Below are 9,464 nucleotides of genomic sequence, written 5' to 3' on the forward strand. Positions count from 1 at the left end.
CCCAATAGAATATAAACAGAGTAAGATATAAACAGATTACCTGAAAATCCTGTTGGTTGTTTATAATCACTCGGTCAATATTTCATATGATACATCATACATTAATTAAAATTTATATATATATATATATATATATATATATATATATATATATATATATTTCATTCTCCAACTTTTTTTTTTCTTCACTCCGCTCTACTTTTCTCTTCCTTCTTTTTTTGTTAAAGATTTATCTACAATGGCAAGATTCAAGATAAACCATCACTTATTGTTTTCTTCTTCTATTCTAATCTTTTTGATTGTACTTCCAACTTTAGTTATAGCAGAATGTACATGTGACGAAGAAGACAAGAATCGTGACAGAGAAAAAGCTTTAAGGTACAAAATAGCAGCTTTGGTATCAATTTTAATTGCAAGTTGGAGTGTGTATTCCTCTTCTGGGAAAAGTCATACAGCGTTAAGTCCGGAGAAGAACGTTTTCTTCCTAGTAAAAGCTTTTGTTGCCGGTGTGATTCTAGCCACTGGATTCATCCACATTTTAGGTACTTAATATAATTTCTCAATTATAAAAGGTTTAATTTTATTTAACTAATTTATATTTGTTTGATGAGAAGAGGGAAAGATATACAACATTTGGTCAATTGATCGATTCCGTTTTGGTTTTTGGTAGTTATTGAGAATCTTTCTTATTTTGCAAAGAATGATGAGTAAACTTATCTTAATAAGAAGGAACTAAACTTTTTTTTTTATTTTAAGTGTTAGTAGAAATTTGGCTACAATTCAATAGTGTATGTACATTAATGTAATATTTAAATTTAATATATAGTTTCATGTATAAATGATGTATTAAATATTATTAGACTATTTAATGTTTGAAATGAATTCTATTTTGTTAGTTTCATTAAATTTGTTTATTTGAAGATATATTGATTATAAATTAATTGGATGAGATAATAATACAAGAATATTATTATAATTTCTTGGATGTCAAATTAAAAACACATATTATAACATACAAAGGATGTACGCAGATTATGACGTACAAAGGATGTACGCATATTATGACGTACAAAGAATGTACACACATTATGACGTACAAAGAATGTACACACATTATGACGTACAAAGAATGTACACACATTATGACGTACAAAGAATGTACACACATTATGACGTACAAAGAATGTACACACATTATGACGTACAAAGAATGTACACACATTATGATGTACAAAGAATGTACACACATTATGACGTACAATGATGTACACACTATGATGTACAATGATGTACACACTATGACGTACAATGATGTACACACACTATGACGTACAAAGAATGTACACACACTATGACGTACAAAGAATGTACACACACTATGACGTACAAAGAATGTAGAATGTACTCATATTATGACGTACAAAGAATGTACACATATTATGACGTACAAAAATGTACGTAATAATAGATGGTGTATTATAATGTAAAAACAACTCTACATTATAATATCTCTCGCCTTATTATAACGGACAAATGAGAATTTGTTATAATAAATTGCGCATATTATAACGTATTGCGCAGACTTATTATAACGCCCAGTACTATATCCTTGTAACTACTTTATGATATATAATTGTTTTACGTTATAAAATGTTATTTTTCCATTAGTGAATATATCATCTGCATATAAAATATTAAAATGTACGGGTCAAATAATAAAAAATAAAACATGATTAAGAATTTATTTATTAATTGTTACGCATGCATTAGAGGATAGAAAAAAAAATGAGATTAGACTTGATATTTTCAACATTGTTATTTGATATTTATTTTGATGGGTCATACATTTCGGAGATTTCAAAATAACAGTTGACTTAAGTCTACTTTTTTTTTTATTCTTCTCTTTCACACAAAGGAGACACTCCTCTTCTTCCGTGAAAGACTCTTTACATTTAAATTCCTAAAAGATAAATCAATTCTTTATTATATAAGGTTGCTGATACATAGTTTCATATATATATATATATATATATATATATATATATATATAAAAGTCTCCAACTTTTTTTTCTTCACTCGGCTCTACTTTTTTTTCTTTTTGTTTTGTTAAAGATTTATCTACAATGGCTAGATTCAAGATAAACCATCAGTTATTGTTTTCTTCTTCTATTCTAATCTTTTTTTGTTGTACTTCCAACTTTAGTTACAGCAGAATGTACAGGTGACGAAGAAGACAAGAATCGTGACAAGGAAAAGCTTTAAGGTACAACATAGCAGCTTTGGAATCAATTTTAATTGCCAGTGCAGTTGGAGTGTGTATTCCTCTTCTGGGCAAAGTCATAGCAGCGTTAAGTCTGGAGGCTTTTGCTGCCGGTGTGATTCTAGCCACTGGATTCATCCACATATTACTGGATGCTTTTGAGAATATGATCTCACCTTGCTTGAAAGAGCATCCATGGGGAGATTTTCCCTTTACTGGGTTCGTGGCAATGTGTACTGCCATGGGAACTCTCATGGTTGATACTTATGCCACTGCTTATTTTCAGAAATACCATTGCAATGAAGTACATAGTGGAGATGTGGAGAAAGACACAGGGCACGAGGGGCATGTGGACTCAGAACTAACAAGGATCTCTTAAAGAAAAATAATGAAACCCAGAATAAGAGAAGAAAAGGAACTAAAAAAGAAACTAACGAAAATCTATGAAAAAGGAATGAGAGAAAGCTCAATAATTAAAGAGAAAGAGAACACTCGGTTTTGATGATACTGGAATGAAAGCAGCAACTCTATTTATAGAGAAGAAAATAACCGAAGTTGGCCCAAGGCCCAAAACCAACGGGAAAATCTCGTATCTTGCGAAACTCTCTTCACGGTTTAATCCCAAACCTTGCGGGAGTGGTTTTGACCACGAAAGGTTGCAGCCACGTTCCACTTCTTTCGGAAGAAGGATGCAACAGAAAGCTTCACTCTGAAAACATATATTTCGGAAGATATTTTGCAATATAACGGTACTCTTTTATATAACACCCAGCTTCTTCGCCATCGAGTCATATCACATGTATTCATTACTCTTTCATATCAATTCTGAATTGAAAGTTGTATTACATATATAAGTTTCATTCACCGTTATCATTTCATTTGATAGTGGTTTAGGATTAAGGGTTTTGGATCTCTTACACAGGTGTTGGAGTTGGGAATTATTGTTCACTCTGTTATTATTGGAATTTCATTGGGAGCTTCAGATAATCCTGACACGATAAGACCACTCGTAGCTGCGTTGACTTTTCATCTTTGAAGGCATGGGACTTGGGAGCTGTATATCTCAGGTATTGTATCCAAATGAATCTGTGATTGATTTAATCTGAGTCATGTCTTTTATAAGAGTGAAAAGAATAAAGGAGCATTGACTTTTTATTGTTTGTTGTAGGCAAACTTCAAAAGGTATCTGTCACCATGATGGGATTGTTCTTTGCCTTGACTACTCCAGTAGGAATTGGAATTGGCATAAGTGTTTATGATGAGAACAGTCCAACTGCTCTTATTGTGGAAGGAGTTTTTAATGCAGGATCTTAATTTACATGGCTCTTGTTGATCTTCTTGCCAATGATTTCATGAGTCCAAGAATGCAACAAGTAGCAAGCTTTGTTTTTCCACTTCTTTGCTATCGAGTCATACCACAAGTATTGTATAGAGTACCTGAGATATGGCAGTGAACATTGCCACAAATTCAGTGAAGGAAAATCTCCCCATGATGCTCCTTCAAGCAAGGTGAGGTCAGATTCTTAAAAACATCGGATAACACATAGGTGAACCCAGTGGCCAGAATCATACCCGCAACAAAAGTTTTATTATAAAAAAAATATTTTTATGGGACTTAAAGAAGCTATAACTTTGCTAAGAAAGTAATACGCACCCCTTAATGCACTTGCAATTAGAATTTATGCATATGCAGGAAGCAAAAACTGAATACAAATGTATATTTGGGCCTGGGCTGGGTCAGAGGCCTGGGACTGTTCCCATAGTCGAAAGGATCCAGAGGGTTACTCCCTACACCATCTCACTTTGCTCTCTACACCACCACATTTTTTTAAATTTCAAAATTATCCTTTATATTTTAAAATATCTTACACCGCATTTCTTTTCTTCAACGGATGTCAACGTCCCGTTGAAGTAAAAATTCTTCAACAGATGTGTCACATCCGTTGAGTTTTTTTTTTTTTTTTTTTAATTTTTTAATTTATTGTATTTTAAATTAATATATAAATATTATTTAATTTTTTTAAACTTATTACTTAATTATTTATAAATTTATTTTATTTTATTTAATAAAATAATTATTATTAATTTAATTTATGTATTATTATTTAAATAATAATTAAAATATTTTTTATAAATATATTAAAATGGATGTGCCACATTGAATTTTTTTTTCTAGTTTTTAGTTTTTTAATTTTTTGTTTTTTAAATTAATATATAAATATTATTTAATTATTTTAAAAATATTACTTAATTATGTATAAATTAATTTTATTTTTTTTAATAAAATAATTATTATTAATTTTAATTTATATATTATTATTTAAATAATAATTAAAAATTTTGTTATAAATCTACTAAACGGATGTGTCACATCCGTTTAATTAGTTTCTTTTTTTAGTTTTTGGTTTTTTAATTTTTTATATTTTAAATTAATATATAAATATTATTTAATTTTTTAAAAGTATTACTTAATTATTTATAAATTAATTTTATTTTATTTAATAAAATAATTATTACTAATTTAATTTATATATTATTATTTAAATAATAAATAAAATACTTTTTAAAAATCTATTAAACGGATGTGTCACATCCGTTGAAGTTATTTTTTTTAAATAAAAACAATAAACTAAAATATAAAATATGTAAATGGATGTTAACTTCCGTTCATGGATGTCAACATTTGTTGAAGGTGAAACAGATATTGACATTTATTTTATAGAAAGACAAATTAGGTATGGAGTGGTATGGAGGGAGCAACTCTCAAGTATCCATGGCGGATGAAGAAAAAGTAGTGGGGTTCGTGGTTCTGACATTCTTCACCAAAGAGTGTTTATGTGAAGAAGAGTTTAATGTTGGTGCTGTGAATTGAAGTGAAAGTTGTTATGGGCCATCATATTTTTTACCACGTGCATTCATCGCATTCTTCTTTGTAATAATTATTAAAAAATATCAATAAAACATAACATCGTACAGCTATACATTTATTTATCCAACACCTTTGATGGTTTTGCATTAATGATTATGCGGTGCAACCTAATAATAGGTTACAAATTCTATCTCCTCATCCGGGACTACATAGATCAGTATCCCTCATCTATTTCACACAATAACGATACTCCAAAATCTAAACCTATCATTCATCTCTCACATGCCCTCATCCCATTGCCACAAAGCAACCAAAACAAACAATTTTTATGAGGTTTGGCACATACTCATTTTACATTGTTTATCCTGTTCACATATATAATGTCTCTATTTAATAGATTATTTTATTTTTTTTATAGTTGTTAGGAAACTTATTAATTACTTTCAAAAATATCTTATAATCCTTTTTTATTGTATATCTTTTTTAATAAATCGTATTTATATAAAAAAATATATTATGTCACTCATTTACGAATGCTTTATAATCAAACTTTTCAAAATAAAGAAATAATGTTATATAGTACGTCTTTTCCTATCTTAATATTTTATATAGTATTAGAGTCAGAGTTCTGAAGCGTGGTATTCTCTTGTGTTTAAGTATTGTATTTTTGTGAGTATCTTCGGGTTAAAATAAACGTAGATGTGTTGAATGATTAGGATTTTACACAATCATCTTCTTTGTGAGTTTTGGCTTGATCCAAAATGTTTCGCATTGGAACTCGCCCTCCTTCTCCTTGGTGCTACCTTGATACTCTATCTGAAGCAGCTTTTGAATCTACGGGGCACTTGATGTAACGGGAAAAACACATCTTCAAAATTCAAAACTAATATTAAATTTTCTTCCTTTATTTTCAATGTGCTATTTTTAAGAATTTTTTTTATCCTAGATGTTAAGATGAAGATAATCTTGCTATAAATTTTGATTCACGACTCTTATGCATATTGACATACATGATATTGGTATTTCATCGCACAAGTTTAAACAATTTATTATCATTCATAGATTTTCACTTTAATGTCATTCTAGTCACATGAACAATAATAACAAATTCTAAACCCATGAGAAACCTCAATTCATAAACAAAAATGGAAAGATAAACTTATTAAGTTTTTCTGATCCTAACAATAAACATAAAATCGCAATTACTTGACCATTAACACATACAACTTTGTCACTGATACAACCTTCAAATGTTTTTTTCTATAACTAGAGTTAATCCTCCTTCAACAAAAGAATGATACACATAAATATCGGATTTCTAAGTAAAACGTGTAAAACTGTACCATTAACACACAACCATTTGAATGTTCTATTGTAACTTATGAATTTTTTTTGTCACATAAAAAAGACTTTGACAATATTTGTTATGAAAAATATTTTATATTTTTTCATAAGTACATGAATAAAATATTAACACAATTTACACTAGTAAAAAATAGGTTTTTTAACACGCTATATATGCCTCGGTTTTACTTAAACTGAAGCGTATAAAAGCATACTGACATTTTCATAGTTGTAGCGAAAGTATATGCCTCGGTTTTACAGAAATCGATGCCTAAAGAGGACTACTGTCTCGGTTCTGTGAACAACGGAGGTAGAAAACCCTGCCACCCACAACATAATGGACTTTTCACCTGCCAGGCTTTTTGAAATAGGGTTACTGTCTCGGTTCTCTGGCCAAACGAGGCAAAAAAACCTGCTACACTTTTACAAATAGTACTTTTGACTTAACAACCTTTCTGATATAGGGCTACTGCCTCGGTTCTCTGAACAACCGAGACAGTAGAGGTTGACAAAAGGTATGTGGAACGTTCTATGCACTAACAACTCCTGATTCAAGATGTTTTGTCTCAAGCTCTACGACATTGGTTGCTTGCCAACCGAAGCAATATGTTGTTTATGCTTCGGTTTTAAAGCTAAACGAGGAATATATTTATTAACAGTTGTATTTTTAAAATTTTCTAGGGGGTTTACGCCTCAATTAAGTGGAGAACCAAGGTAGTAAGGGTGTTATTGCCCCGGTTAAGTGGAGAATCGAGGCAATAGCCTATTTAAATTTTAGAAATCGCGAAAAATCTTTCGTTGTTCATCTTCTCCCCAGCGAACGAAACCCTTCTTCCACTCTTTCTCTGCTTCCATCATTGTCGGTGACCGTAGTTCTTCTTCCTCAGGCGGACAACAACCACCATTTTTCTTCTTCCCTTGTAGCATTGCCTTCTTTTTCTTCGTCTTCCTCACGCCTTGCCTCTTTCGCCATTGTCAGAACCATCGCGAGACCATTTCCCCGAACCGGTGTCCGTCCGTAGTCGCCACCTACGCGCATCCATTGCCCCCAACCGTCATTCGCCATTGCTTTCGCACCTTGTGTCTGACGCCATTGCTGCCATTGGTCGTGCCGCCACGCTCCTAGGTTCATTACTTTTTCCATTTTCGTTTTACATGAATCTTGTTTAAAATTGCAAGAAATATAATATTGTGAAGAATGCTGAATGTAGTAAAGCTAAAAGAGAGGTAAGAAAACAGAAAAAAGAAAATTGAAACTGCTGATAGAAAAGAGTCAATAAGGTTAACTTGTTTGTGAAATCTACATGTGTATAATATTCTAGCTTAGTTAGACACCATATTAAGAAAACATACTTGAATGTTAATAAGGTGCTTAAACAAGCAATTCAATCCATTTTGAAGCCCTTCAATGACTACGAGCACATCGTCAAGCTCTTTACGTGCAAATTGAATATTTTCAACTTCAAAATCTTTGGCTGGATTATCCATCAACATTTTGCAAAGTGCCAAGTCCACTTTTTCCAATTCATTCACATTTTGAACAAGTCTCCCTTTCATCATCACTCTTGACACAAATCTCCACTTGTTATTCACCTTTGACCTTAAGATTGGTGAAGAAAGAAACGACATAAGTGACTGAAATATGCAGCTGGTGATCAAGCTAGCTTCTCTCAAAACCCTCACTACTGCTAAAAGATGGTGATTCAGATCCAAAGGAGGAGATGCCCCAAATGATGACCCTTCAATGTTCTTAAAAAAAAAAACAAGTTATTTCGTACATTGTTTCCTTGTGTTTCTTCTCAGACTCCAATATGAATACACATGGTTTTGAATCACCAAGTCTTCAACTTTTCTCCTTCTGAGTGCTGATTGAAAATCTCTAACATTTCCCTTCATCAGCATCATGGCATCCCTTGTTTCTTCCAATATGTCCAAGAATCTTACTGGACAATCTAGCAACTCATCTACCCATTTTAAGTTTTGATTAGATTAATTTAGGTATTGATTAAAAATTTTGTTTTAATATCAACATATAATTATTTGTTTGCTTGAATATATTGTATGTTGCATATGTTTTTATTTGTTTGTTTGAATATTTGATTTGTTTTGAATTAGCCTTACTTTCCCGTTTGAGATTCAATACCAAAATTATTTACTATCTCCATATTTTTTTGAAGAAATATACTTTTTACAAATGAATAGAAAGGAGATAGTAATAATAATTTACAAGTATTGAATCTTGAATTGTCCGGTTGGACAATTTAAGAAGAGTAATAACTTTTACATAGTTTATTAATATATATAAATTTTAATATACATGTCTTAAATTTCATGAAAATTTGCAACTGTGTTTTGTATTGATCTTTGGGTGCATATTTGATTATGATCTATAATCACTTTCATTTCGTGTACCTGAAGACCAATGCGAAATGCTGACAAAATTTCGTGAAATTTTAGATATGTTGTTTAAAATTTATATGTTCAATAAACTAAAAAAAGTGAATATTCTTGAATGGGATAGGGTCACACCTTGAATACAAAAACGATCAAAGTGATCATTCAAGATTATTGAAATTGTGTAAACAATTTAAGTAAATATGCAAAGAGATCGATATTGGATTAATTCACCACGCATCAGTGTCGAGTACGAGAGAGTGGTAGATGAATTTATAAAGTTTGCACAACGTAATGCGAGTACAAGTGATGATGAAGTCAAGTTTAGATGTCCTCGTGTCAACTGTTTGAATGAGAAGAAGTTGCACACAACCGATATTAGGGAACATCTTATCTATTATGGTTTCATACGAAGTTATACAACATGGATATGACACAACGAATTAATAGACTTTCCAACTGTCTCTCCAACTAAAAATGTATATGATTCCACGATGGATATGGAAGATCGACCGCAAGAAGACAACTTAGAGGACATGATCCGTGATGTTGGTGCCGAAGCTTTTGCCCAAGTGCATGTGTATGAAATGATGTCCA

At 31.2% G+C, this 9,464-nt stretch overlaps 2 pseudogenes; one reads left to right on the forward strand and one right to left on the reverse strand.

Annotated features, from left to right (window-relative positions):
• The first annotated feature begins 238 nt into the window (after positions 1-238).
• On the forward strand, positions 239-3,714 carry LOC148191174 (zinc transporter 3-like; annotated as a pseudogene).
• A 4,082-nt stretch (positions 3,715-7,796) lies between these two features.
• LOC148191175 (uncharacterized) lies at positions 7,797-8,453 on the reverse strand (annotated as a pseudogene).
• Positions 8,454-9,464: the final 1,011 nt, after the last annotated feature.

The sequence above is a fragment of the Vigna umbellata genome, chromosome 11 (genome assembly GCF_029865625.1).
Source record: "Vigna umbellata cultivar VRB3 chromosome 11, Vumbellata_1.0, whole genome shotgun sequence".
Classification (NCBI taxonomy): domain Eukaryota; kingdom Viridiplantae; phylum Streptophyta; class Magnoliopsida; order Fabales; family Fabaceae; genus Vigna; species Vigna umbellata.